This window comes from Macrosteles quadrilineatus, unplaced genomic scaffold, assembly GCF_028750875.1.
Source record: "Macrosteles quadrilineatus isolate MER2022 unplaced genomic scaffold, UCM_ALF_1.0 Scaffold_11__1_contigs__length_5352618, whole genome shotgun sequence".
Taxonomy (NCBI): domain Eukaryota; kingdom Metazoa; phylum Arthropoda; class Insecta; order Hemiptera; family Cicadellidae; genus Macrosteles; species Macrosteles quadrilineatus.
Window position 1 is genome coordinate 3,259,796 of NW_026542604.1, and position 7,281 is coordinate 3,267,076.

The window sequence follows — 7,281 nt, forward strand, 5'->3', positions numbered from 1 at the left end:
GATTAAATTTAATGTAATAGTTCTAAATGTAGAGAATAATCTTTTGTCACTGAATTTAACACATTGTAGGCTATTCGTGAGGGTCAACTATACTGGTTAGAATAAAGTGTGCGGTACAGTTGAACCGTGCACCTATGTAAAAGTGCTTTAAAAATAGTTTAGTCCCAAATAATGTTAAGGCGGTTGAAGAAAATACATCATTTAATATTTATGTAGGGAATCAATTTGATTCTTCTTTTAAATACTTAATTTTATAAAGCTAAATAAGTAATTGAATACATTTTCGACTCGAGACTACACAAAAATGAAAATAAAATATTGCCGACTTTACCAGTTTTACAAATTGAGATTTGTTTCTATGAAAAGCTTTATAATTTTGAATGGATCAACTACATTATACCTTCGTCCGTAATTTGGGTGTCTTTACATACGCACTGGTCTGTTCAACACCTTTAACGCTGGAAAATGTCACATGTAATAACTTATTTATGATGATTGTTTTGACACGTGGTGGAGTGGCGAGTGATTGTGTTACACAACAAGTTTATTTGTAACACCAAACATCGCCAATGGATGTTGGAGTGGACAAACTATATAAATCCTCAAGACAACCGAAGCCAAATGGACTGCTTGTTTGTCAACGGAAAATAAACAACACCTCAGATCTCTCGGGAAATTGTACAAAGGTAGCTTTTAGTCCTGAGACGTATTCTTTCCACACGCGAAGAGTACACATTGTATTATAGTGAGAAATTCTACCACTGCTGACATAAATGAAGTATAGCGTTTAATAGTGTAATAAGATGTTTTTCTATCTGTAACCTTTTAGACTAAATGCAATTATTATGCCTTAAATAGGCGAGTATTTGTAAGAAAACAATAAAACTATCATTAAAATGTTTTACCTAGGTCTTAGAAAAAGTCTTAAATTGGTTGCCATGTATAGTATCTCCATATCATCTTCAGAAAAAATATTATTGTTAAACTAGAAAATACTTAACAGGACTTCTTGCCTTCTACTGTTGCCCAATCTCCCATTTTGAAAAACTTGTATTTATTAGCTTACATATTGCTTCTGCAACTTAGATATCCAATAACAATTAAATGGTTAGGTAATTATATCATTTATCAATTATTTAAGATGGGGACGCAGCTATGTGCGTATTTTAACCAAAGTGAGTGAAGGATGAGTGTAGGATGAGTGGCGTGATCTTGTAGCCTTGTTAGTGACTAAGGCCGACATGTTCCTTAGACACAGCTGTTAATTAAAGCCCATACAGCTAATGGCAACTAAGGGACCTACAGTTTATAGTGGAATCCGAACCACATTTTTCCTCGTAATTTACGAATTGGTCTAATTATTAGGATAGTACTGCGGATAGTCGTAAACTCACTAGTGCGGACGTAAATCCACACCAGGGAGCATCGCATCCACAGTGCATCCCTATAAATATCCACAATTCGTAACCTCCTATAGCTGGATTATAGGACGACGCCACCCGTTCCAGTTGTTGATGAATCAACCATTTTGAGATAGTTTTCTTAGTGGTTTTGTTTTACCAGAAACCAGGAATAGGCTGATTGAGACGTTGTTGTGATAATTAATTAAGTGTATTGCGACGGTATAACCACAATTCTATTTCTAAGAGCGCAGCTGTAACGATAGGTAAACAAACACACAACGGGCGGCCCCCAACAGCCGGTTGTTTACTATGGAGTATAAACAACCACTTTGTTTATGCTTGGGTTGTGGCCAACAAGTAAAATACTGCAGCACAAATCTCCATCAATGAGCTGGCGATGTGCGTCATAGGTTGAGTGGTAGAAAGACCAAACGCTTGTGAGAAAACATTTGATATCAACGAAAACAGGACAAACATTTATCGACGAGCTGGAAATTGTGTGTGTCATCGGCCGACTGTTGGAAAAGCCAAAGTCTGGAGGAAACGTTGAGCATCGATACCGCCATAACCATATTCTTCAAAACATTTTTTACACTGATTCACGAAGATTCATCAATGAGTTTGGGATTTGGGAATCATTAGCTGAATTCTAGAAAGAACATAGCTTGAAGGTATTTATTAGAATTCAAAATGCCATTGAAGAAAACTCGATTGACTTAATTGAAATTACCACATTTGTGTCTACCATACATTAACGTACCTACTGTTAATGTACTTCTTTGTGGATAACCTGAGTATAATTTGAAGGTTAGTTCTGTCCTGTTATGTAGGGCGTAGAGGACGTGTTGTTGTTTACTATTCATGTCTTATTATTTAGCCATTATTATAGACAAAGGTCATTTTAAATTACAACCCGAAATGCGGTAGAAACTGGGCTTATTTTATTACACATTAATTCTGATTTAGAGGGTCAACGCCTTATATTATAGCTAAAATTCATAGGTTTTTGGTGCGATTTAAACCCCAGGAACGCGAGGTCCGAAGGGTCGTGCTCTACCGCTAACCATCTCGCTTCGCTTCCAACCCAAATATGAGTGAAGGATGTAGTTAGATGGATAGAACTATTTATTAAAAATTAAATTATCAAGGACTGCTTGGTCCAAATTCGAACCAACAAATGTTGGTTGACTTTCCTCAGGAAGGAAACGGTAATGTTTTTTGCCAGGCCAGCACAATTACTATTCAGACCAAACTAAAACCAAATTAAAACGATTTTAGTAAATAACAAAAGATATTTATAACCTATTGCTTGTCCTATGTATTATATCCAAATCGCAAAGTCCTCATCAACTGTAAAATTTGTTCAAAACCTTGACCGTAAAGACCATACGCAAAGTGTATGGTCACGAGAACGTGATTCCTTTTTAGTTGCGTCATAATCACACCTGGATAATATACACATGGGTTGCTTATCGTGACGTGCCGTTGACTGACCTTTCAAATCAAAGGCATACAATTTAACGAAATAAAATATTTGCTTGGCACGGAAGCATTTAAAGACCGGAAGGGATGTATGTTGCATATTGTTCCAACGAATCTATTTGCATACCTAATGGGACATGCTCATGGTTAAATTCGCAATGAAAAAACAGGCTTAGGTCTTATCTAATAAAAACTTAATTTTTTAAATGTTGGCAGACTCTTGCTGGAAAGACTTTATTAAGTTAATCGTCACGTCTATGTGAAAAGATCAGCTTTCCATCCGAATTCAGTGGTTAGCAAAGCTCACTTTGCATTCTGTCTTGAAGTGGGTTACTAATTCCAAAGTACAGTTGTGCTTTGGTCAGATACACATGAATCCCCCAGGACGACTGGAGCACTGGACTGACGAGTGAAGGTTTGCAACGTATTGTAGCGCTATGTTACCGTTATCGAGGTTACTGACCGTGTTGTATAACCGGTTGTCGCTCTGGGCTAATGTTATGCTGCGTCGCCGATGCTGACGAGCACAAACGTCCTTCAGCCTCAAGCCAGGTGACTCGGGCCTACACAACAGAGGCTTCACAGAACTGACAATCAGTGAGCATGAAACAGATGAAATGCTACGCTACGTCAATAGCGCTGACGAGCACTAACGTACTTCAACCTCAAGTTAAGTGGCTCGGGCCTACTCAACAGTCAGCCTTTGCAGAACTGACAATCGGTGAGCATGAAACAGATGAAATGCTACGCTATGTCACTAGCGCTGACGAGAAACGTACTTCAGCCTCAAGTCAAGTGACTCGGGCCTATACAACGGTCAGCCTTTGCAGAACTGACAATCGGTGAGCATGAAACAGATGAAATGCTACGCTACGTCACTAGCGCTGACGAGAAACGTACTTCAGCCTCAAGTCAAGTGACTCGGGCCTATACAACGGTCAGCCTTTGCAGAACTGACAATCGGTGAGCATGAAACAGATGAAATGCTACGCTACGTCACTAGCGCTGACGAGAAACGTACTTCAGCCACAAGCCAGGTGACTCGGGCCTATACAACAGAGGCTTCACAGAACTGACAATCAGTGAGCATGAAACAGATGAAATGCTACGCTATGTCACTAGCGCTGACGAGAAACGTACTTCAGCCTCAAGTCAAGTGACTCGGGCCTATACAACGGTCAGCCTTTGCAGAACTGACAATCGGTGAGCATGAAACAGATGAAATGCTACGCTACGTCACTAGCGCTGACGAGAAACGTACTTCAGCCTCAAGTCAAGTGACTCGGGCCTATACAACGGTCAGCCTTTGCAGAACTGACAATCGGTGAGCATGAAACAGATGAAATGCTACGCTACGTCACTAGCGCTGACGAGAAACGTACTTCAGCCACAAGCCAGGTGACTCGGGCCTATACAACAGAGGCTTCACAGAACTGACAATCAGTGAGCATGAAACAGATGAAATGCTACGCTATGTCACTAGCGCTGACGAGAAACGTACTTCAGCCTCAAGTCAAGTGACTCGGGCCTATACAACGGTCAGCCTTTGCAGAACTGACAATCGGTGAGCATGAAACAGATGAAATGCTACGCTACGTCACTAGCGCTGACGAGAAACGTACTTCAGCCTCAAGCCAGGTGACTCGGGCCTACACAACAGAGGCTTCACAGAACTGACAATCAGTGAGCATGAAACAGATGAAATGCTACGCTATGTCACTAGCGCTGACGAGAAACGTACTTCAGCCTCAAGTCAGGTGACTCGGGCCTATACAACGGTCAGCCTTTGCAGAACTGACAATCGGTGAGCATGAAACAGATGAAATGCTACGCTATGTCACTAGCGCTGACGAGAAACGTACTTCAGCCTCAAGTCAAGTGACTCGGGCCTATACAACGGTCAGCCTTTGCAGAACTGACAATCGGTGAGCATGAAACAGATGAAATGCTACGCTACGTTACTAGTGCTGACGAGAAACGTACTTCAACCTCAAGTCAGGTGACTCGGGCCTATACAACGGTCAGCCTTTGCAGAACTGACAATCGGTGAGCATGAAACAGATGAAATGCTACGCTACGTCACTAGCGCTGACGAGAAACGTACTTCAGCCACAAGCCAGGTGACTCGGGCCTATACAACTGTCAGCCTTTGCAGAACTGACAATCAGTGAGTATGAATCAGATGAAATGCTACGCTACGTCAATAGCGCTGACGACCAACGTACATCAACCTCAAGCCAGAGCAATATACATCATAGACATGAATAACAGACACCCATTGCAGAACTAGCTATCAGCAAGATCGATCTGATACGCTTCGTCACCAGTGCCATCTCGTGCTGACGAGAACAAAGACAGGCGACTAGTGAGTAGCGCTCGTAACAGTCAACCTTCACAGAATTTACCTGATGACGCGCGCGAGGCAGAAAAACCGCGAGGTGGACATTCCAAGAATTCCAGTGAGGCTGGAGGCTGGAGTTGCTCTACGGTGATGAAGCTAGAGCTGTTTATACATATAACCAGAACATTTCTCAAGCGGGAGAAATGTATGTTGAGAGGGGTTGTTTCATGGAGGTGGGTCTCCAACTGTTACTGTTCTCCTCACACAAGAGGCATCTCCTATTTTTATTGATTGCTAGATCTATAGTTATAGCTACGTAGAGGTGGTACCAAACCACCAGGAGACAAAATTGAAACGGGAATACTACAACTATGCTAGTTGTTTTACTGTTAATTTACGCTATTCATGTAAACACACGATTTCTACCTAAGCAACCCTCTTTTAGTTGATTTTAGGCAAGGAAAATCAATTTTGAATCAGAAATCCATAAAAGAGGATTTGGGTTAACAATTCGGATAGTTCACTTGGGTAAATGCCACAAATCAATTTGCACACTGACCTACAAAACTAATAGTAATCGAATGCCCTAATGCATTGCAAATCTTGCACACTATTTACCTTAAAAAAATAAAAATAACTAGTCTCACGTTTTTATCAGAAGTAATAACATCAGGATTTTTTTCAAGGCGTTGAACACAGCGTTGAACAGGCAAAGGAGAGGAGCTTGTGCAAAAATATAGATATGAGAATATGCAATTTCATTACTCACGATACAGTCCCATAAAAGCTATATTTTTTTAGAATTTTAAACATATAATCAGGTCTTGATGAACTAGTTGTGGTAATTTAGTTTGATAGCTATAACGTCAAGAAGGACGTAATAATCGTAAGAATTATTTTGGTGTACTATTTAATTCAGCACCATTGTTTCATTGCGTTATTCATCGTTTAGTTATACCGTACATTTACAATGATATGCATACTGAACAGTTAATAAAGTCACACCATTGTACAGAGCGAGATAACATTTAGAATAGCAAGATGAAGTGCGAATGTGTTCGTAGTAAAGTAGCTCTTAGGGATAGTGCAAATCTTTTTTAGAATTGTATAAAATACCAAAGATTAATAGTTCGAACTTTGAAGAATCTGTAATCTTCTTTTGAAAAAAAATCAGATACGAAATCACTAAGCATATAAGCAAGGCACTCTACTATCCATTTGGTGTTTAACTAGTTTTTTATATAGTATATCTTCTTAGTTAGCCAACGAATAGAGGTAATTCAAATTGTAAAATTAACCTTCAATGCAACATTCTTGAGTTAATTTATCTTGACATGATCTACAAAAAAACAGTAAGAACTCCAAGCCATTTAGGATCACCTTTCCTCATACAGTGAAAACTATCAAGAGCCATAGTAGGATAATCATTGACTTAGTAATTCATAGTCTGATATTCCATTCAAATACACACATGGTACATTGTAGATCATCTGGTATTCTACCAACCTCAGTGTGAAGGCAATTGGCAGCGTTCACTGCTGGTGTAGGTTATTGTGCTTGTGCAGCCTCATACATTTCATGTAGGCATTCTCTTGATGGATCGATTATCAGGAAGCTGTTTCGGCTCACAGGAGGAACTTTTCTGATTAGTCACTTTCAACAAAGATGCATTTACTGGATAGCAATAAAAAAATGGAATAGTAGAACTTATTTGAATTCCCAACAGCTTTAAAGTACATTTTACTCTTATACCTGATTGATTTTATGGATTACCTCCAGGATGTACTCATTGAGCAACTTAATAAAACAAAATTGTTTAAATTATATGTATTATGAGGGACCCAACAAGTCAGCATTCATGATTGCAAATGATGTAGTTTAAGTTTTTATAGAATTTCTGGATTAGGTTTTTAATGCAATTTATATAAAAAATCCATTCATTTCATATGAAAATCTGGATGTACAACAACTTAAATTCACTCGCCAGAGCATACAAATTATAATCTCAATTTTATATTATTTATATTTTTAAGACTTTTATGATTGGCAGGGCTG